The 23,875-nt window shown below is 38.9% G+C and overlaps 1 long non-coding RNA gene across 1 annotated transcript in view; it reads right to left on the bottom strand.

The window, feature by feature from the left end:
* LOC138893264 (uncharacterized) overlaps nucleotides 1–21,619 on the bottom strand; it is a 47,654-nt gene extending 26,035 nt beyond the window's left edge. The window contains exon 1 of the long non-coding RNA XR_011408317.1: nucleotides 21,248–21,619. This is a non-coding gene — a long non-coding RNA (uncharacterized lncRNA). The remainder of the gene's footprint in view (nucleotides 1–21,247) is intronic.
* Nucleotides 21,620–23,875: the final 2,256 nt, after the last annotated feature.

The following is a 23,875-nucleotide window of genomic DNA, read 5'->3' as shown; positions in this document are numbered from 1 at the left end:
TCAATGACTCATTCCCCGACGAGCAACTCTTGGCTATTTTAATGAAGGAGGTGCCATGGTTCGCGGATCTAGCAAACTTCCTTATGCGTGGAATCATCCCGGATAATTTCTCTTCAAATCAAAAGAAGAATCTCAAACGGGATTGTCAAGATTATTATTGGGACGAGCCATACCTTTTCCTGATTTGTACGGATGGGGTAATTAGAAGATGTGTACTATACGAAGAGTAAAATGTTATTCGTGAGGCTTTCCATTCTTCGCCTATGGTGGTCACCATGGCAGAGCAAGAACGGCGGCCAAAGTGCTAAGTTGCGGTTTCTATTGGCCCACTCTTTACAAAGATGCAAGTGATATAGTGAAAATATGTGATGAATGCCAACGGGCCGGTGGAATCTCGAAGAAAAGTGAAATGCCTCTCACTACCATTTTGGAGATTGATATTTTTGATGTGTGGGGTATTGATTTCATGGGTCCTTTTGTGAGTTCTTGTGGAAACACCTACAACTTGGTCGCGGTTGATTATGTGTCTAAATAGGTTGATACTATTGCTCTACCCAACAATGAAGCGAGATGTGTGGTGGCATTCTTGAAGAAAAATATTTTCACAAGATTTGATACTCTGCGGGCTATCATAAGCGATGGGGGGTCGCATTTTTGCAACAAGGCTTTTGACACATTGCTTGGAAAGTATGGTGTCACTCATAAAGTTACGACTCTCGATCATCCACAAGTTAACAGTCAAGTGGAAGTTTCTAATTGGGAGTTAAAGTGTATTTTATCCAAAACAGTGAATGCTAACCATACAAATTGGTCAAAGAAGCTTGATGCTGCACTATGGGCTTATCAGACTACTTTCAAAACTCCTATCGGGATGTCTCCATACCGGTTGGTGTTTGGCAAAGCTTGTCATCTTCCGTTAGAACTTGAGCACAAAGCCATGTGGTCTTTAAAGAAGTTGAATCTTGAAATCGTCTGTTAAATCATCTACCACACACAATCAACATCTGTGATCACTCATTTGCACCACTTCATAACTGGTATGCCTCAATCACTCATTTGCACAGCTTAAATGTTAGTACCATGTCAAATTTGTACAAAAATTGTTAACCCTAGAAACTCTGCTCGTAAATGTTTTGAAACTTGCGGCCGCACAAGAAATTGTGCGGTCAGCAGAAGTTGAGATTAGGGTCATGGGTCAAGCATGATTCTGCGGCTGCCCTGAAAATTATGCGGACCGCTGAAATACCATCGCGGCCACAGAAAAGTGAGTGCAGCCACAAAACAACCCAATCTCTGTCTTCAGAGAGTTGGCAGTTTGGTGAATCTGATGTGCTGCCACGATGGAAAATGTGCGACCGTAATCTAGTTCTACGTTCGCACGAATAATTGTGCGAACCACAGACCTAGTTCTACGGCCGCACGATTAAATTATGTGGCCCGCAATACCCTGCCTGCGGCCGCTCTCATAATTGTGTAGCCGCACTCCCCTACCCTGCAATCATATTTTACACTGTGTGTTCACTGTCTCTCTAGTGTGTTTTTGTATGTTACACTTGAATTACAACTGAGATCTGATGTTGCTTGTTACAGAAAATGGTTAGATCTCGAGGCCGAGGAGATACTTCAAAGGAGAGGGGTGAACTTTCCATAGGCCGAGGCAAAAGTACTTTACCCCTCGCCCTCCAAAAGATAATCGCAAAGAAGGCTACAGTCGGCCTAGGAAGAAATACGTAGCCCTCCGAATCCGAGAGTAGAAGGGGTGGATGTGGTTCACCCAGAGTGTAGTGGACTCAAAGGAGTATCTGGTCCGGGAGTTCTACGCCAATGTGGCGCACATAAAGAAAGGGACAAAAGTGACCAAATTGAGGAGTCTGAAAGTGAGGTTTGACCAACACACGCTGAACTCCTACTTGGGGTTTGAGGATATTGAGCCTCCATAGTACTTAGAGAAGCTGGCGATGGGAGATGCAGCTTGCCCATGGCCAGCTGAGATTCTTGCAGCCCCGGGGCCACCACCATCATGGATCACAGTAGGGATTCCTATTCAGCGGAACACCCTAAACTTCAAGGCGAAGGGATGAAAGACTTTTGTCTGCAACAGACTAGATCCGTGCCAGAATGAAACAAACCTTCCTATTCCGCGGGCAGTTCTAGTCGCCTCTATCATGGCCGGGTACCCGATCAATGTAGGTGTCGTGATATCGGCCAACATGTCTGTGGTCGCCAAGTGTAACGACCCGACCGGTCGTTTTGAACATTTGCACTTCGCTCGGTTGTTTGAGGGCATGAGTAGCTCCGTATGATGTACTTAGACTTGTGTGAAACGTCAGTTTTGGGTTGCAGGTATTTCGGCATCGAATGTAGAATGTTACGACGTCGTTTCTTCGAGAATAAGTGGTATCATATTAAGAAAATTAGTTCCAAATTAATATTTTATTCAATAATTAGATCCATATTGAAATTTTGGAGTCATTCCAAAAAGAATCGTCGAATTCGGACATCGTATGAGAGAGTTATCCCCATTTCCGTATCGGAAAAGACTTTTTGTCGCCGCGAGTGCCTTGGGTAGCGTGGGGTGCTAGCCCTGGCGCTGGGATATTTAAGGGTACTAGAAATAGCGCCACATGCAGCGCCCCACGCTACCTGTGACGCTCGAAAATGTCAGAGGCACTATAAACGGGTCTTTTGGCCATATTTGACATAAAAATAGTTGGGGAGCTCGGTTTGGTGATTTTCAGAGGCGAACTTCACAAATTGGACTAGGGTAAGTGATCTTAACTTGATTTGGTCCTTTATTCATGAATCTAACATTATTTCCAGCACTTATTTCATGATTTGGAGGATTAGAAAAGAAATGTTTCAAAAATTGATTTGAGGGTTTGAAGGCTGAATCGGATTCGGAATTTAGAAAAATTTATATGGTTGGACTCGTGGTTGAATGGGCGTTCATATTTTATAACTTTTGTTGCGTTCTGAGATGTGGGCCCCACCATTAATATTTGAGTTAATTTCGGATTTATTTGTGAAATTTAGCATTTTCATATGGAATTTATTCCTACACCCCGTGTTGATTGTATCGAATTATTTTGACTAAGATTCGAGGCATTTGGAGGCCAAATCGCGAGGAAAAGGCTTATTGGAATAACGAATTGCTCGTATTGAGGTAAGTAACTATTGTAAATCTTGTCCTGAGGGTATGAAACCCCGGATTTCGTATCATTCTATTATTTTGAAGTGACGCACATGCTAGGTGACGGGCGTGTGGGCGTGTACTGTTGGGGATTTGTGACTTGGTCCATCCCATAGCAACTGTAAAGTTGCATACTTTGATGAAACCATTGATACTTATATGTTTTAGAAAGATTTTTCTGTAAATTGGGCTGAATGCCAAGTTTGGGCCTTGTACCAATGCTGTTTGGACCCTTAGGGGCTGTTTCTTACCATGCTCTCATTATTTTCGATTGAAAATCTATACTTAGTCATGTTTATGCTTGTTTACCGCATAACTCAGTTTATGACTCTATTTTGATGCATATAAATATTTTGGGCCGAATGCCCTGTTTAACTGAAATGCTCGAGTGGCTTGATTTGTGAGGATGAGTGTGGATCGGGGCTGCCCGCCTGCAGCATACTTATGACTGAGTGAGGCCGAGGGCCTGATTTGTGAGGATGAGTGTGGATCGGGGCTGCCCGCCTGCAGCATACTTTATTATTATCGCACGTGAGTTGTCCGTGCAGATTATAGCGCTTGGGCTGAAGGAGCCCCTCCGGAGTCTGTACACACCCCCAGTGAGCGCAGGTACCTACTGAGTGCGAGTGCCGAGTGCTGAGTGACTGGGAGGCATGAGTGATTGTGAGGTATGCCCGAGTGGCAAGAGTGATTGTGAGGTATGCCCGAGTGTAAAGAGTGATTGTGAGGTATGCCCGAGTGGCAAGACTGACTGTGAGGTTTTCCCGAGGGGCTGTATATGAGTGATGTTTTGCCCGAGGGGCTGTTTATGATTTCATCAATTTGCTCACCTTTGCATTGAGCCTTTGTTTGAAAAAAAACTGTTGGAAAAATATCTTTAAATGATTTTTACTGAAACCGGGTTTAAACGAGATGATTTGATTCAAACATTGATTTTTAAAGCATGTTGTACTTTACTGAGATTTCATGATATTAATGTTATATGTTTTATTGCTCGTCACTGCTGCTCAGTCTTTATTTATTGTTGTTACTTACTGAGTTGGCGTACTCACGTTACTCCCTGCACCTTGTGTGCAAATTCAGGTGTAGCTGGACACGGTAGTGATTATTGATTATTTTGGTTGCAGATTTTCTTGGAGATAGCAAGGTAGTTGTTTGGCTATCGCAGCCCCTTCTCTTCTCCCTCTTATTTTCCTCTAGTTGTATTTAGCTATTTTCCAGGCTGAGTTAGCCTTGATATTGTTAGACAGATTGTAGTAGATGCTCATGAATTGTGACTCCCCGATGTCGGGCTTTTCCTTCCGCACTTTTATTTTTGATTGGGAACTCCTTTATGAAGGTTTTTATGTTAAATAACATTGAAATTATCTTTGGAATGAAAAATATCGGTTTGTTTTGGAAATGAGTCGGCTTGCCTAGTTCCACGATAGGCGCCATCACGACAGGGGTTAGTTTGGGTCGTGACAGATTGGTATCAGAGCCTAGGTTACATAGGTCTCACTAGTCATAAGCGGGTTTAGTAGAGTTTTGCGGATCGGTACGGAGACGTCTCTACTTATCTTCGAGAAGCTGCAGAACCCTTAGGAAAATTTCACTTTCTTGTATTCTATCGTGCGAAATTGATTCAGCTTGAAATATAACTCTTTGAATTCTTTCCACGCATCTCGTATGTGCACATGAGCGCTCGGTATCAGTTATACATCGCCAGGTTGTGATTCTACGAATGATGTTTGAGATGTGTTATGTATTTTAGTAATGAGCCTATCTGGAGGACTTGAGGCCAGGTTTAGACCACAACTTTGGCTCGGTAGCTTTAGTTGTAACCTATACATTTGGACTCCTATGTACGGTAATGCCCCTACGAGTGTAAATTGTGGCTCGATGAGAGGTGGAATGGCTTTGTGATGAGTATGATGTAACTGTGGGATATGATAAGACGATTTGAATGTGACGAGAAGTGTTTCCTTGAAATGTAAAGGAAGGCCATTGGGCGCTTGATTTTCATTTTGATGTGACGTACGGTCTCGGGTGAATGTTTTGAAGGATCTTTCACGTTGTTAAATTTTGGGATAAATTAAATTCTCATGTCTTGTCAATGAGTTTGGACTCAAGAAGAGTAAGTGATTGTGTAGTAATTGTGGTGGGTATTTCTGATGTTGATGGCTCGAGAAATATGATCTTCGAAGAGACTTAGAGTCGGTAACATTTTATTAGTTCAGGTGTGACAGAGATGCATTTCGATTTGATGCAGCAGTTGGGTAGCAAAGTATGAGGGAAGACATGACGGGAAGTATTTTGCGGTGGTTGAAGTACTAGCAGGTCAAGTGGGAGAAGTGGAGGTTGAGAAGTTTCTTAAAGGAGATAATTTAACTGAAGTAAGAGTGGCAGATTGGCATATGAATTCAATGGTAGGGTAGTAGTGCACCTTGAGAAAGTGTAGAATGGTTTGGAATTGTGTTAGTATGTGAATCGGCTTGCAGACTCTATTTGGAGTGATGGTTAGTGTACAAAGGAAAATTGAATATGGCAGAAAGGAGTGTATTTGAAATGAATAGAGGTGTGAAGATCTGATTATCATGTCAGGTGCAATATGACTTGGTTCGTAAGGTATTGTTGACGTATAATTGATGTCAATAGGGAAAGTGCAGACTTACACAAATGGTGGGCGAGCATGAACTCAGGAGAATTTACGGATTTAGTGGTCGTTGCACTCAGTGCAGTGTCATTGGAAGATGTTAGTTAGGAATTCCACATGTGAGTTATCTCCCGTGTGCAGCTAACGGTGGCGTGATGTTGATGAAGCTTTTGCGAGGAATATTACTTGCTACCCGATAGGAGGTCGCATGTGTGATTTTGGCTGGAGATTCAGCATGTCCATGAAAGGCTTAATAAAAGACCTCGAGAAGTCTGGCAAGTCAACGGTGTGAGAACTTGGTAATTGAGAAGGAGAAATCATTGCGGGTTCTAATTTTATATAATTGCAGCTTAAGACTAAGTGGGGGAGTCTGCTATTGACGAGTTGATTGCACGGTTATGTGTCGTATTAGTTTCGGTTCGGGGTATACTGGTAAATCAGTTATGACTTGTAGAGATCAAGATCGAGGATGACTCTAGTAAACGAATTTTTGGACACAAGTTGTATTACACTCTATGGTTATAGGAGGACCATAAAATAATTGGGTGGTTATTCATGAAGAATGTAGTGTACGTGGAGCGGGAATTTGCTCGGTTGCGTAGGAGTGTGTGTTACTCTTTATTTCCCTTGGGTATTGGTGTGCTAATGGGGCACAGGTCGTTTCGGTCTGTTTGGTCGGTTAATTCGAGATTTGAGTAGAGTGGATGACTCTCAAGAATGGTTCCAATGCATTCAAGATTTATATATATGGCTAGAAAATTAGGAGTTGCATTGAACGGTGTCGAGACTCGTGGCATTTTATATCATTGTGAATTATGCATTTCAGTATCAAGAAGGTGAAGAAAATAATTTTAGGATCACATGAAGTCTCATCGGAGTAAGAATTTTGGTTGTGGAACCTTTGGGATACATAAAAAGGGAATTCGACGGCTTATAAGCCTTAGGGCGGTGTGATTCTATGCTAGAGTTCGTGGGGCAAGTTTTAGTTAAGGATAGTAGTTTTCTAACAAGGAAAAAAATTGCAATTTGAAGGCAATTTGGAAAGGACTTGAAGAAATAGGATATCTTGGTAGTAAGTTGGGTTAGCACAGTAATGGGTATGATCGGTTCTTTGGGTACTTATGACGTGGGGTTTTGTGGTATTGCTCTCGAATTTGGAAACTTATGTGGCTTGGTAGAGTTAGAGGAATTTAGTTCAGCTAGCTTGGTTATGTGCAAATGGATTTCAAAGTGTTCATGATGGTTTCTACCATGGTTTGAACCAGATATTTTCTTCCGATGTAGGGAACGTGTTGTGTGTTATGATTTCCTCCTTGAAAGAAGCAAGAAAGAGGTTTCTGACTAATAAGGTATGTAATTTGCTAGTAACTCGGAGTTGATAATGGAATTCTTATGCTTGTCACATGATGGCATATTAGATGTGGTGTTATGCGGGAATATGATTTACATGTACAAGGTCACAGTTCAGTTTTGAAAGGAATGACATAAATTCTTAGGCAGCATGGACAGTTTCTGATGTCTAGGTAAATGATATTACTATCTGGTATAGCTTGATGAGAGTGTACATTTCAGAAGAGGCAGTGTGTTTTGATTTATGGGTACTTCGCTGGTATTGTGACACTCTCCTGGTTGATCGATTGTTGATATTCAAATTTTTGCGAGGTGGAACCGAAGAAATGTTTTTAAGTATTTCTCGTGGGATGATTGTGTATGAGAGAGGTGTTAGGCATTCGGGCGGTGGAGGTGGAATCAAATATGGTGATTCATGTGTTCTATGGAATTGGAGATTAGGAGTTCTCAGGAACAGATTGTTTCATGGTTGTGGACTGTGAAGTTGTGGTCGGAGCTAGCCAGATGATAGAAGGTATTATGATTCCATCATTGTGGACTTTCGGAGGTTGTTTATCTATTGGTGGCTGACCATAGTTGATTTGGGGCCCATTGGTAGGCCCAATTAGGATGTGTATTCTACACCGAGCCGAATTGATTTACTCCATACTACTATTGTTGAAGGATGTGCCATTCAGTTGATGTGAACCTTATTCGTGTTCTTGAATGATCTGTGAGTTACTCTTCTATGCTACGAGGAGTTGTGATTCGTTGGTTATATACACATATGGTGCGGTTCTATTGTGGCCTTATAGCGGAATTTGAGCGATAATAGTATCAGATATTGCTTGGTTGATGGCATATTGGTCATGTTCTTTCAGGTTTTGTGTGGCATGGTGTTGTTTGCTTCTCCATGGTTATGGTAATGCACTTTGGGTACTTGATGTCGAATTGCGCAGGGTTATTGATTTTAGCAGGGTGGCTTGAGGTGTTTCATATGGACCAGTATTTGGATAGGGTCACGCATTGCAGCAGAGTTATGTGGAAATATGATCCTTTGTGTAAGATTTGTGTGTTAGGGTTCTGCGGTGTGTGATGGGTTCTTAGTATTGCGTCGGGGTGGTACCCGTCGAGCTTGCGGAACGGTTCTCCTGTTTGGGTCATTGTTATGATTGGGTACACTTGGAATGTTGTAGTGATGTGTCATATAACTAGAGTGGTCGTGTGGGATGAGACGAGGTCATTGGGCCTAGAATGGATGCTATCAGATTTGATTGTGGTATAATTGGGAGGATAATATCGGAAGTCGGCTTTGAAATTGGCTATAGTTCTTGTAGAAGGAATGAGAGCTCCATGACATGTTGGTCTAATGAATGGCTATGAATTTGGTATGTTTCTTTTATCATCAGCAGTGTACGAAGGTTTTGAAAAATAGGTATTGTCTAATATGAGGTTATTACCGGCACTAGGTTGATTTGAGTCGATACTGTGATTAGAAATCATTTCTTTGAGCATTCGAGCTATGCGGTATTGAATTTGAGTATTTGAGTTATGGTTACGGCTTTTGGTAGAGAGTGTTAAGACTTATACGGTATGTAGATGCAAACATCTCATCTTATAGGAAATTTCGGATGTTGGAAATTTGATTCGAAGGCTTGTGGGCTAGGTTGAATTGAGAAATTTTGGTTGTGCTGTGCTATCGGACCTGTATGGGATAGGGTGACGTGGGATCACCCCGCTTTTGTGCATGGGGAAGTTACACATCTATTTGATGGCTTTTAAAATAACTTTGGGCACGTTCGAGGACGAACGTATGTTTAAGTGGGGGAGGATGTAACGACCCGACCGGTCGTTTTGAACATTTGCACTTCGTTTGGTTGTTTGAGGGCATGAGTAGCTCCGTATGATGTACTTAGACTTGTGTGAAACATCGGTTTTGGGTTGCAGGTATTTCGGCATCGAATGTAGAATGTTCGGACGTCGTTTCTTCGAGAATAAGTGGTATCACATTAAGAAATTTAGTTCCAAATTAATATTTTATTGAATAATTAGATTCATATTGAAATTTCGGAGCCATGCCAAAAAGAATCGTCGAATTCGGACATCGTATGAGAGGGTTATCCCCATTTCCGTATCGAAAAAGATGTTTTGTCGCCGCGAGCACCCAGGGTAGCGTGGGGCGCTAGCCCTGGCGCTGGGATATTTAAGGGTACTGGAAATAGCGCCACAAGAAGCGCCCCACGCTACCGGTGATGCTCGAAAACGTCAGAGGCACTATAAACGGGTCTTTTGGCCATTTTTGACATAAAAATAGTTGGGGAGCTCGGTTTGGGCGATTTTCAGAGGCGAACTTCACAAATTGGACTGGGATAAGTGATCTTAACTTGATTTGGTCCATTATTTATGAATCTAACATTATTTCCAGCACTTATTTCATGATTTGGGGGATCAGAATAGAAATGTTTCAAAAATTGATTTGAGGGTTTGAAGGCCGAAATCAGAGTGGGAATTTAGAAAAATTTGTATGGTTGGACTCGTGGTTGAATGAGCGTTCATATTATGTAACTTTTGTTGGGTTCTGAGACGTGGGCCCCACTATTGATTTTTGAGTTAATTTCGGATTTATTTGTGAAATTTAGCATTTTCATATGGAATTGATTCCTACACCTCATGTTAATTGTATCGAATTATTTTCACTAAGATTCGAGGCATTTGGAGGCTGAATCGCGAGGAAAAGGCTTATTGGAATAACGAATTGCTCGTATTGAGGTAAGTAATGATTGTAAATCTAGTCCTGAGGGTATGAAACCCCGGATTTCGTATCATTCTATTATTTTGAAGTGACGCACATGCTAGGTGACGGGCGTGTGGGCGTGCACTGTTGGGGATTTGTGACTTGGTCCGTCCCGTAGCAACTGTAAAGTTGCATACTTTGTTGAAACCATTGATACTTATATGTTTTAGAAAGATTTTTCTGTAAATTAGGCCGAATGCCATGTTTGGGCCTTGTGCCAATGCTGTTTGGACCCTTAGGGGCTGTTTCTTACCATCCTCTCATTATTTTCGATTGAAAATCTATACTTAGTCATGTTTATGCTTGTTTACCGCATAACTCAGTTTATGACTCTATTTTGATGCATATAAATGTTTTGGGCCGAATGCCCTGTTTTACTGAAATGCCCGAGTGGCTTGATTTGTGAGGATGAGTGTGGATCGGGGATGCCCGCCTGCAGCATACTTATGACTGAGTGAGGCCGAGGTCCTGATTTGTGAGGATGAGTGTGGATCGGGGCTGCCCGCCTGCAACATACTTTATTATTATCGCACGTGAGTTGTCCGTGCAGATTATAGCGCTTGGGCTGAAGGAGCCCCTCCGGAGTCTGTACACACCCCCAGTGAGCGCAGGTACCTACTGAGTGCGAGTGCCGAGTGCTGAGTGACTGGGAGGCATGAGTTACTGTGAGGTATTCCCGAGTGGCAAGAATGATTGTGAGGTATGCCCGAGTGGCAAGACTGACTGTGAGGTTTGCCCGAGGGGCTGTATATGAGTTATGTTTTGCCCGAGGGGTTGTTTATGATTTCATCATTTTTCTCACCTTTGCATTGAGCCTTTGTTTGAAGAAAAAAACTGTTGGAAAAATATCTTTAAATGATTTTTACTGAAACCGGGTTTAAACAAGATGATTTGATTCAAACATTGATTTTTAAAGCATGTTGTACTTTACTCAGATTTCATGATATGAACGTTATATGTTTTATTGCTCGTCACTGCTGCTCAGTCTTTATTTATTGTTGTTACTTACTGAGTTGGCGTACTCACGTTACTCCCTGCACCTTGTGTGCAGATTCAGGTGTAGCTGGACACGGTAGCGGTTATTAATTATTTTGGTTGCAGATTTTCTTAGAGATAGCAAGGTAGTTGTTTGGCGATCGCAGCCCCTTCTCTTCTCCCTCTTGTCTTCCTCTAGTTGTATTTAGCTATTTTCCAGACTGAGTTAGCCTTGATATTGTTAGACAGATTGTAGTAGATGCTCATGACTAGTGACACCTCGATGTCGGGCTTTTCCTTCCGCACTTTTATTTTTGATTGGGAACTCCTTTATGAAGGTTTTTATGTTAAATAACATTGAAATTATCTTTGGAATGAAAAATATCGGTTTGTTTTGGAAATGAGTCGGCTTGCCTAGTTCCACGATAGGTGCCATCACGACAGGGGTTAGTTTGGGTCGTGACACCAAGCAAGCTGATACCTCCTACCCGTATCCCAACACCATCACTGAGTACCTTACGGATGCACAGGTGGAGCCGAGAGATTTTGATACGAAGGTTCGAGCTAAGAAGCCTTTCTTATGGTATTCTCTGATGGATGCACAGACCCCTAAGAGAAAGGGTCAGCTGACTACCACCATAGTCCAGTCTGATGAGCCATCAGTGGTAGCTACAGAGACAGCCGACATGCCCTCCACTTCAGCAGAGACTTCAGCCAATGCAGCAGTCATGCCCCCACCGTCAGCGTCAGTGCCTTCCACCTCAACTTTGAAGCAGGTGCCTATGCCCACTGCTCCACTTACTACTCACGAGTCTCCCAGACACTGGCGAGCCTCAATAACTGGATGCAGATAGCTACTGCAAAGCTGTCTGACATATCCAGTCATGTTGCAGCACAGTCATCCATTTCGGCACACCAGATTCCCCCCACAGTTAAAGAAACTTTGAAGAAGCTCTTGGAAAATCAGAACATAATTATGGCCACTTTAGTGCAGCATGGGGCAGTGATCGAAGAGTTGGGTAAAGAGGTAAAGAAGATGAGAAAATGACATGCCTCTAAGAAGTCAGTGGACGAGCTTCGGAGCCAGGTTACTACGTTAGCGGCAGCAGGTGACATTCCATTTGATATGCTGATTGACCCGCACCACCCAGGCCTAGATCCTACAACACCTACAACACTAGCTGGCCGGTCTGAAGAGCCAGACACTGTTACTGACATTGCCGAGGCAGTATGTCAGATGTTCAGCAACCCAGCCACTCCTGGAGTTGAGGATGATGAGATCCAATTGGATGAGGTCAAGGTCGGTGCCACTGCTGGAGACACAAAGATGGACACAGAGCCATAGGGAGTTTTCTTCACCCTAACCTTTCCTTTACTCTTATTTTGTTAAGCATTGGGGACAATGCTTATTTTTATTCGGGTGGGTAGGGTGGGGGGGGGTGCAGTTTATTTGATATATTTTGATGATCTTGAGACATTTGGCATGTAATTAGCTTAATACTATTTTCATCTTCTTTCTCATTATGTATATATTCTCTCTACTCTCATTATGTATATTCGTTATGCTTTCAATAGTTTTTGTTTTGTAGCTTCTTTTATGTTTGTTTTCTTATTAGTTAGTGTTTAACTAAGTAGATTCTTTTTGAATTAGTAGCTTCTTTTTGATTTAATAGCTTTTTTTCATGTTTTAGTAGATAATAAGCCTTTGATTTTCTTAATTCCATGGTTCTTTCCAAAGGTAGTTTTTGCGTGAACCGGGTGACTCTTCCCAACGATGGATGGCGTGACAACCTTCTTAAGGGATTGAGTCCGTTTTTGGTATTTAGGTAACAATAGTAGTAGTAATGAATAAAAAGACCTAATTGAGTCATGCTCGAAGAGTCAAACATGCTTCACTTGGTACCAACACACTTAACTACGTGATTATGGTTAAAAATAAGGTTTTTGAAAAGAAATAGCTCTAGTTAGTGACCTTGTGAGTCTTATGTTGACTTAGGCAATGATCGGGTGATTTAATCGAACCATAGTGATTTTCAATCTTGAATATGGTTATTGTGGGCCCTTGAATCTATTCTCTTTAACAATGCAGCTGTGTGAGAGGTGAGATGTTTTTGTTGAAAGTCCAAGTACCCGTGCGAATGGTCTAGAACTTGCCCCGAATGTGTTTCAAGGCGAAATCTTAAGTTTTGCTTGGCTTGAGAAATGATTGTAGGCTCTCCTTGACCCGTTTGAAGTTTTACATTGCCCACCAATGTTGTTATCCCTACTTAACCCATTTGAGCCTCGAACATTTCTCATTTGATAACCATGTTATATGCCTTTACCTGTTTTGTCGTAACCCTCTCTTGGCACCCAAGCTTTCCTTAACACTCTTGTGAAATAATTGGCTAAAAATATAAGTTTGTGGGAGAGACGAGGAACTTGAAAGAGGTATCAAGGCATAAAAAGAGAAAAGAAATGAAGAGAAGGAAGGGCAAGAAAAGTAAAATGCAAAGAAATGATGCAAAGCATGGAGAAATCAAAGAGGGAGAAGATGAATATCATGATCAAGAAAGAGTGATGTTAAGTCTCTCTAATCCCCCCCCAAGGAAAAGAAAATGTCGCAAAGAAATGGCAAAGCACGAGTCGAGAACAGAAAATGGAGTGCTTAAGGAAAGATGAACCCGCTCTATCATAGCATATCTAACCTTAGTCCATAAGCCTTCATTGCATTCCAAAAAAGCCCTATGTGATTTCGAGCCGAGTGAGCTTTCATTAGTGACGATTTACATGAGGGGCAAGCCTATGGTACTTAAAGCCGTACTTGCGACATTCTTTTGAGAGAGATGAGTGAACTTTTCGCAAATCTATGGATTGAGTGCTAAAATTCTTAAGCGAGAAAGGCAAACAGAGAGTAGAGGAGGAGGAGTTTGGGATCCACAGTGACCTACATGAAAGAGCGAGCTTCCTCGATGAGTAAAGTCAACTCTTGATGCTCAAGTGTCATATTAGAACTATTTGTGCATAAACGTTTAACTTGTTCCCTTGTTGATAATTCATAAGTGGTGTGGGTAATTGTTGGTCCCAATTGATGTGTGATTGACTCACTTTTGATTAGTTGGAATGGCTCTTAACTTGCGGAGGTGGGAACTAATTTATTTGCTTGAGGACAAGCAAAAACTTAATTTTAGAAGAGTTGATAATTGGGGATTTTGACTACTTATTAGCGCCTTTTAGCTTTTGTTTTAGTCCAAGAGCGTTTAATTGTGTTCCCGAAAATATATAAAATATGCTAAATTGCAGGAATATTGGAAGATAAACTCCAGAGATGAAATCCAACTCAAAAAGGAGTAATTTAACTCAAGTACATAAAAGGCACAGAAGCTCAAAAGTGCGGACCGTAGAATATCATCTGCGGTCACAGATGATGAAGGAAAAGCTAGCAAAGTTTGGTGCAAAGTGTGGCTGCAAAAGCTGAGCCAGAGAAAAGTTCAGAGAATGTGCATTCCAAGTCCATCAAAAGTCCAGACCGCAAAGAAATTATGCGGCCGCAGATGTAAAAGTGCGGACCGCAGAAGAGCAAGATGCGGTTATAGTTACAAAAGTGTGGACCACAGAAAGAGTGCCTTGCGGCCGCAGATCAGAATTATAAGGCCGCAGACTCCCAGTCCTGACCAGTTGAAGAAATTTGTGGACCGCACATGGAATTGTGCGGCGGCAGAACCTCCCAAAGTGCATTTTTGTCCAAATTTTCAGCCTTGTATAAATAGATGAGTTTCACAATCTTTAGTTAACTTTTGACATCAGCAGCTACAATAGTCGTTTCTCTTTACTTCTTTTAGTAGTTTTTTATATTTTGAGCTATTTTAACATAGATTTTATCATTTTAATCTTGTAATATGAGTTTAATTATCATTTCATCTTCTTTTTCTTCAATTTCAAGCTTGAGTAGCTAGATTTTCACTAGGGTTGTGACCCAACCCTAGTATGTAAACCTTATGGATGTTTAATTTAATGCGTGTTTATAGTTAGGTATTTATTATTGAGCCTTGTTCATGTTTTAATTTGTGGAATTAACGATTGCAAATATTGGTTCATGCCTATTTGACTTGGTCTCTACTTGAAAAAGAGAGACTTAGTCTAGGAAAACTTGGCTAACAAGAAATTGGGTCAATAGAGAGATTGATAATCCCAATTAAAGGGTTCAACTTAGAGATAGTAATAACCCGACTTGAGCTTTTATCAACTGTTTTGTACAATACCCATTTGGACTTGAGAAAGTCAAATTGGACAAAATCAATCTTTGACCGAGAGGTATTGAGTGGTAATTAAGTGTTGATTACTATAATACACCCGATCAATAAAATAAGCATTAAGGTTTATATTCCATTAGAAAAATACCTAGGCGGTGGTCATAGCCCTAGGCTTTTTACAAAACTTGAAAAACAACAAAAATAATTTCTTAGTTTTAAATTAGACTTAAAAATAACTTCAATTTGTGGAAGTATAAATTGAGATAGTCAAATTCACATACTACAATATATATACTCCTAACTCTCATATATAGCTCCCTGTGGAAATCGACCCCGACTCTTATTGGGTACTATCATAGCATTCGGCCATTTCATTACCTTGAATTGAGGTGTGAAATTGGACGAGATCAATTGACTGCAAGAAGGATATCACCCACAAATACAATTAGAAAATAAATTTTACTCCCACTGATCTTTTGGCATATACATTGATCCATAATGTTCTCAACAAAGCCAAATGATAAGATAACATCATGAAACTTTAAATACCATTGACGGGATGCTTGTTTTAATCCATATATAGATTTATTTATCTTTCATACCAAGTGCTCACCAATACTAGAGGGGAATCCTTCAGGTTACTTCATATAAACCTCTTCCTCTACATCACCATTGAGAAATGCGGTTTTCACATCCATTTGTTGCAATTCTAAGTCAAAATGGGCTACTAATGCCAACATGATGCGCAAGGAATCTTTCATAGATACAAGAGAAAAGTCTCTATATAATTGATTCCTTCTTCTTGAGTGAATCCATTAGCAACGAGTCTTGCCTTATATCTTTCTATGTTGCCCAATGAGTCTCTTTTAGTTTTGAAGACCCATTTATATCCAATGGCTTTTACACCATCAGTCAACTCGACAAGATCTCATACCTCGTTACTCTTGGAGTTCACATCTTCTTTCATGGCATTGTACCACAATTCTGATTCTTTACAGCTCATAGCTTATGAAAAATACTGCGGATCATTTTCGTCTCCAATGTCAGATTCTTGTAGATACACAACATAGTCATTAAAAATTGTTGATTTTCTTTCTCTAGTAGATCTTCTTAATGTTGTATCAACACTTTCCTGAGGATTATGTTGTTCAACTGGTTGTTCTATAATTTCATAAATTTCTTGAACAACTTGATCTACTAGAATATTCTCATAAGCTTGTGGAAACTCAATGACTGGTTGCTCAACACCCATTTGTACTTGAGAAGTGTTGTGCATAATAACCAGTCTTTCACCTGAAGTGGAAGGTTGATTGTTTATAGATACTATATTCTGAAATTGATCACTCCCACTGATCAGGTCATTTTCAAGAAATTTTGTATTTCTTGATTCCATAATTCTAGTGCTATGAGATGGACAATAAAATCTATATCCCTTAGACCTTTCGGCATATCCAATAAAATACCCACTAATGGTCCTTTGATCTAGTTTTTTTTCTTGTGGGTTATATACTCTAATTTTAGACGGGCATCCCCATATGCGTATATGTCGTAAACTCAGTTTCCAACCTTTTAATAACTCAAAAGGTGTATTTTGGACAACCTTGGTTGGAACTCGATTTAATATATACACTGCCGTTTTAAGAGCTTCAATCCATAAGGACTTAGGTAGTCTATAGCTACTCAACATACCTCACACTATGTCAATTAAAGTTTGGTTTTTTCTTTCCGCTACACCATTTTGGTCTGGAGATCCAGGCATAGTATATTGGGGAACAGTCCCATTTTCTTGAAGAAACTTAGCAAAGGGACCTTGTGCTTGTCCATACTCAGTATATCTACCATAACCTCTATCAGATCTCACAATCTTAATTTGCTTTCTGTATTGTTTCTACACATCAGCCTTGAAAACTTTAAAAGCTTCTAATGCTTCGCTCTTATTATGAAGCATGTAGAGATACATGTACCGTGAGTAATCATCAATAAGTTGATAAAGTATTTTTGACCATATGCCTCCAGGTTTGGACAATATATATCAGTATGTATGATTTCTAATATGGTTGAACTCCTCTTGGCACCTTTCTTTGACTTGTTGATCTACTTGCCTTTAATGCAGTCCACACAAGTACCAAAATTAGTAAAATCTAGAGTACTGAGTACTCCATTATTCACTAATCTCTTAATTCTATCTATGGAGATGTGTCCTAATCTTTGGTTCCACAAAGTAGAGGAATCTCCATTCATAACACATCTTTTAGTACCAGCTTGAACATGCATAACATTATGAGTGACATCATTTTGTAAATTAAGAAAGAAAAGACCATCAGACAATGTACCATTACCGACAACTTTATATTTATAAAGTAGATTGATATAACTTTCTGAAAAGTTGAAGGAATAACCAAAGGGTACAAGTCTTGAAACTGAAATTAAATTCCTAGAAAATTTAGGAACATAAAAGGTCTTTTCTAATTTCAACATGAAACCACTACTAAGAACTAAAACACATGTCCCAATAGCCTTCACATGCGACTGCATCTTGTTTCCAAAACAGATGCTTCGCTCAGCTCCCACTGGCTTCCGCAGATTTCTTAATTCCTACAAGGAATTTTTAATCTGGATCGTAGAGCCAGAATCAATCTTCCATATGTTATGATTAACATCAGCCATATTAGCTTCGTTTCTTTTTGCCTAAATTCTAGAGTTATTGTATAGTTGATTTTTTGACCTAAAATTTGGTATTTTTATGTTGTTTAATTGTAGACATTGATGTGGTTGGTCCACATGTCTATAAAATTAGTTGTTGTGACGTTGAAACGGCTATATTGCTCTATTTTGAGTTTGTGGAACGCTTTTTTGCCCAGATGTTTCAAACATGTGAGTTGAGTGTTTGAAACATCTTAAGATATTGTTAAATATTCGTGTTGTTATTGTTGTTGTTATATATTATGAAGTTATTGCAATGTTTATCTGGGTTTGGTTAATGATATTTTGAACTGAGTATTTGAAATATCTCATTAAGATGTTTGAAATTTCATATAAGATGTTTGAAATATCTGTAAGGATGTTTAACAATCCATGAGATGTTTCACCAAAAGATACCTGATTATCACAATGAGATGGTTGATTATTTTAGCGATTAAGAAAATCATTGATAGAGACGTATATATAAAGAAATTTGGAGAACTATAATATGAACATTGCTAGCTTGCTTTCAAACTCCATCTAACTAGTTAGAAACTTAAATTACTATATTTTTCTTAGCATTTGTAGATTAAAAAATTAATTTTGTCTCTTAAGCTTAATCTTGTATGATCAACTTCCAGGTAATTCAATGCAGTACCTTTAGAGATGTTTGAAATATCTCAGTAAGATGTTTGAAATATCTTACTGAGATATTATAAATATCTTGTTGAGATATTTGAAACATCTTATATGAGGCTTCAAACGTCTCATTGAGATATTTCACCAAAGAATACTTGAACATTTATAGTTTTATTTTTTTATGTGTTAGAAATAAATTATTTATTTATTTTATTGATGGTCGCTACTTGTTTATGTGTGCAGATAAAATGGAAAAGGGACGTGTGTAGACGGGTGGAAGAAGAAGAGATAAATCTCTTTCCAAAAAATCTAGCAAAAGAATTACGACATCTCAGAAGGATGAGCTACAAAAATCAATTGTAGCTGAAGTGGAAGCCAAGTCCCTTCAAGTAGTAGGAGGAGGGAATGCTGGAGAAGAAGAAAAAGAGAGAATGAAGAGGAAATTGAAAAAGAGAATGAAGAGGAAACAAGGAATGTACTAGGAGGGAATGCTAGAGAAGGGGAAACAGAGAAAGAAAAAGAAGAGAAAGAAAGAGAAAGAAAGAGAAGGAAACATAAAAGGAAGAAGAAGAGTTGAAACAAGGAAAGTAAGAGAAGAAAAGATAAATGTTGATGAAAAAGAATCAAAAGAGGAGACAAATATTGAGAAAGAATGATAATGCACCTTCCCAATCTGTTTATGTAAGCTTAATATGTTTGAAACATCTTTCTGGAAGTTTAAAATATCTATCTGGATGTTTAAAAGTATATGTCTGATGTTTAAAATATTCCTAGGATGTTTCACTAAACATGACTGTAAATAGATCTTTTTAATTATTAAATTAATTATTTTTGTGCATTTAATTAATCAACACCTTTAAATCATGTACATGATAAGATACCTGAGGATGAGTTTGACAGTGCGAGGTTGAAATCTTAAAGGTTCGGTCGAAACTTCCACCCTTAAAGTGTAAGGCATTTTTAGATGATAATGAGACTTTCAACAAGAAGATCACTGTGAGATCCTCATTAGGATTAGCAGGTATGGGTGAGTTCCGAAAGTTATTGCAGGATGAGGGCCTCGAAAACAAGTTTAGGAGTAGTCCTTTCGGACACTTTTTGGATTTACCTGAGAGGCCACTATTTCAAGCGTCTATAGTACATGGCCTTCTACTCTGTAGAGTATTGTGTGAGAAAACCCATGAGTTATGGTTTGATTACAAAAGATTACCAGTTCGCTTCGACGTTCGTGAGTTCACCATAATGACTGAACTCAACTATGGACACTCTTATACGAATTCGAAGCTTCAAAAGTACCTTCTTGATGGTGAAGAGTTGTGGAAACTTATTGCAAAGGAGGAGCTATATAGTGTTACTATGGTTCACGTGAAACCAGTAGTTTCTATCTCAACTCCATAAATGCATCAAGAAATTCACCATCTATGAATATTTGCTTATAAATTCGATTATTATTGTATATTAACTTAATTAATATTACTATATGAACCCATAACTTTCAAATCTTGAATCCACCTTTGCTTACATGCCACCTTGATAGGGTTACACTGCGGAATGTTGTGGACATGTCGACATTGTTCCTTTCCATGAATTTTCAAGCATATGATTGCGAGCATGATAATATTTGAGTGCAGCTTTATGATCAGTCAAGACATCTTTACATTCGCTTGAAATTGGAACTAAAACTGAATATTCTTTAGATTTATTCCAAAGAGGCAGAGCTTTTGGGTAAAACAAAAGGCAAAAAAATTATTCTTACAGCATCTTATAATGTTGGTTTATTTAGTGTCACATGTTCACTAAAAGAAACTGGATTTTTTTTGCGACGAAAGTAGGTACAAAAGATCAGAATTCAGAAGTCTCACTAATTAAATTTAGTGGCGATCTTGGATTGCTGCAAGTACTTCTGATAATGAATGTTTTTTTGGGATGATTGCTCGGGGTCGAGACACCAAAAATATATATTTTGTGGCGACTAAACTCTCCACAAAAAATAAAAAAATACGCCGCAAATAAGTTTCACAAAGCCCTTTTATTGCGACTTAATTAGTCACAACAAAAGATCGACAGAAAAAATCATATATCTTGTAGTGGTTATTAATAAGATGAGGGATTGAATTATTTAGCTAAAATATTCTGCTGCTAATAAATGATAAACATGAATACACATAATCTACTAGGAAAGATTAAAACACAAACATAATCTTGAGTTATGGTGAGACGAAGGTCGTTGAGCTATAATTCGAGAGCCAACTCTATATAGAAAAATCTGTGCATCACAAGCCAACAGTTAATTATATTTCACTTATGAATACACATAATTAAAATAACAATTAACTATTCTTTTCCCGCTTAACATAAAGTCCAAATTAATATGTCAAAAAAGAAGGTACATCTACTAAGCTAGTGATCTCATAGTAGTGCACACCTCAGCCGCAAAAAGTAACTAGTATATATATAAACCTATATATTTCTAAGGAAAAAAATTAGGATTAACTAAAATCAAGGTTCCTACTTCTTAACCATGTATTAATTAGCTGTTGTAAGTTTGGCCAACTACGCTGCGTCTACTCTAGATTCGCCATAGCTAAGAACCTCCGTTGAATTAATCTCATGCAGCTGGAGCATAATCATAATCTCGATCATCATCATCATCTCCTTCCAACGACGCTGCAGGAGCATAGTCATAGTCTCCATCATCGTCGTCGCCACCTCCCTCTAAATATGCTAATGGAGCATAATCATCCCCATCATCCCCATCTAAACACGACGACTTTCTCTTCTCAAACCCAATAATCTTGAAAATGCAAGACATTGTATCTTTCTTCTTAATTGGACTATAGAAATATTGAAATATGAGATATTGTGTGTCGTACCTAGCTCTTTGATAAGATATGAAGATTGATGGTTTTGTGGTGTGTATGATTGGTGAGGAAACCATTTGCTTATATAAAGGTAAGAGCCAACTCTGGACTCGTTTCAACTCAAGTTGGCACGCTAAGAAGTGTGTTGTGTTACTTGAAGAATGTGCAAAACCATAAGCTTGGCTGCATTGAACCTACTTTTGGGGTAATTCACTTTACATGTCATCCATCAAATATGATGAGCACTACGACCTCCATCCTAGTGGAAATAGAATATTCTCTCTTCCCCCTCTCTCTAGCTTTGCTGGGTGGATTTTAGTAAGCAATCAAAATCCATTAAAAGGAGCTAGAGCAATAATAAAATTTGTTTCAAGAGACCTGTAGGTCACGAGTCGAGTTCGAACCGTGGAATTAACAATTGATATTTGCATCAGAATAATCTGCCTACATTATATATACTTTATTGGGGTGCGGCCCTTTCTCGAACCCTGCTATAAATACGGTATGTTTTGTGCACGTCACTACCTTTATCAAAATCCAATAAAAAGTACATATAAATAAAAAAAATCATCATCATTACTGACTTCACTTTCATAACGCAGTCTCTTCGTCACAAACAATTTCCTCTTTACAAGTGTTTCAACCTTTAAAGTTTACCAGAAAAATTAAAACGACAGAATAAAGTCTTGAAAGGGAAGGTACATGTTCTATATATATTGCAGCTTGCTGTATAGGCAAATGACCCAAAAATACAAATCTTAGCCCGCGTGGAAACGTGTTCATAATCCACGTGGATGCTTAGTTGGCATGCCACCTAGACACGGCTACACTGCATAAACGAATATGTGACTAAAATGTCGAGTACATGTCTTTTGACTTGTGAAATGTCTTTGTGCATGAGTTCTCAAGAAACAGAATACTAATAAGAGTTATTCGAGATGCCGAGCTTTTGGGTAAAAGAGAAAGCAAACTATTCTTCTACCACATCTTATGATCTTGTACCCCTAATCTATCAAGTTGGTTTATGTATATTATATCCTCTATAATAATTTGAAATATACCTCTGAGCAATTGAAAATGTCCAATTATAACACTAGACAATTTAACAAGTCCAAATATACTTCTACGTGGCTTTCACCATATAACCTAAATATGATCAATTTTTTTCACGTTCCAATGTTTTAACTTCAATACCACACAAGAGGGGGTGATTTGTGTGGTGTCCAATTTTTCACGTGCACAGATTATAGAAGGACATGGTTCTTCTATGTGTTCCTTATACTACTATTGCGGAATAATAAATACAGAAATTAAAGAACACAAGTATTTTACGTGGAAAACACCTGACTCAAAAAGTGAAAAAAACACGACCTACTTCCCAGTAGGATTTTCCCAAACTCTCCACTAAATCAATGAGCCAAAAACTGCATTTACAAAATACTTTTGTAAACCTAAGATTAACTCTAATCCCGTTGTGGCAACCAACCTCTAACTGATGCGACAACTTCAAGTTAACTCTAACTTGAAAACTCTGAGTACCTATTACAATTGCCTCTAGATAAAGCTGAAAGGTATAATATGAAAATACCTACTACAATTGAACTAGAATAAAAGACAGACACTCGGAGCTGGTTCTTCTATCTGATTCATGTAGCTTCAGGTTTGCACACTTGAATCACACACGAACTGCTTGCAAAATGCCTTGCTATTTTGCTCTCAATTCACGTTTAACTTCTGCTTTTGTGCGTCCCATGTAGAATGAGAACATCCTGCGATTTATAGAGTTAGTAGGGTAGAAAATAACTAGAGTTCTAATTCTACTCTTCCTTGGTGGAAGAGTTCTAGTTGATCTCAACCTCTAACTCTTTCCTTTATCTTGGATAGTGTTCTCTTTGATTAAGGAGTCCTTCTCCTTATCAATTATGTAACCCTTTTCGATCAGGAGATATTAATTAGACCGAGTTAAACTTATCTCCTTCACGTGCATCCCACATGCTCGAATTTGTCCGTGTCTATGCACACAAGGGATGGACCTGGTTCATGCCTAAGCTTCCTTTGTCAATCTTCAAAACTAACCTTCACTTGGGCCAACAAATTCCCCCTTTTTGATGATGACAAACTCTGTTCTCTTCATAAGCTTAGGCCCTGTTTCAACTTAGCCCAACATCAACACAATATTAGAACATTTTTTCTTTTTATCACTTATCATCAAGGACCAGGTTCATTAGGTTATAAACATCACTGTTCAAAGTAAAAAGCACAACCTTTTCCCCCCTTTTGGTATCATCGAAAAGTTACATAAAAATGTCAGATAACCAGATTTTAAAACTTACTCATGGCCACTGGGCTACTTCAAATGCAATCATGGATTAATCATCATAGATCAAGCTAAGAATTTTAACCATCAAAGAAATATAAATAAATAGTTAGAGCAAAAACAGTGAATTTCATTGATGATTGATACGATTCTTCCACAAAGCATAAAAAGAAATAAAAATACTGAAAACATGAACAAACAAAAAACATCCCAAACTAGGT

Source organism: Nicotiana tomentosiformis, chromosome 6 (genome assembly GCF_000390325.3).
Source record: "Nicotiana tomentosiformis chromosome 6, ASM39032v3, whole genome shotgun sequence".
NCBI lineage: Eukaryota > Viridiplantae > Streptophyta > Magnoliopsida > Solanales > Solanaceae > Nicotiana > Nicotiana tomentosiformis.
Note: the sequence above shows the minus strand (reverse complement) of the source record. Positions and strands in the feature narration are given on the sequence as shown.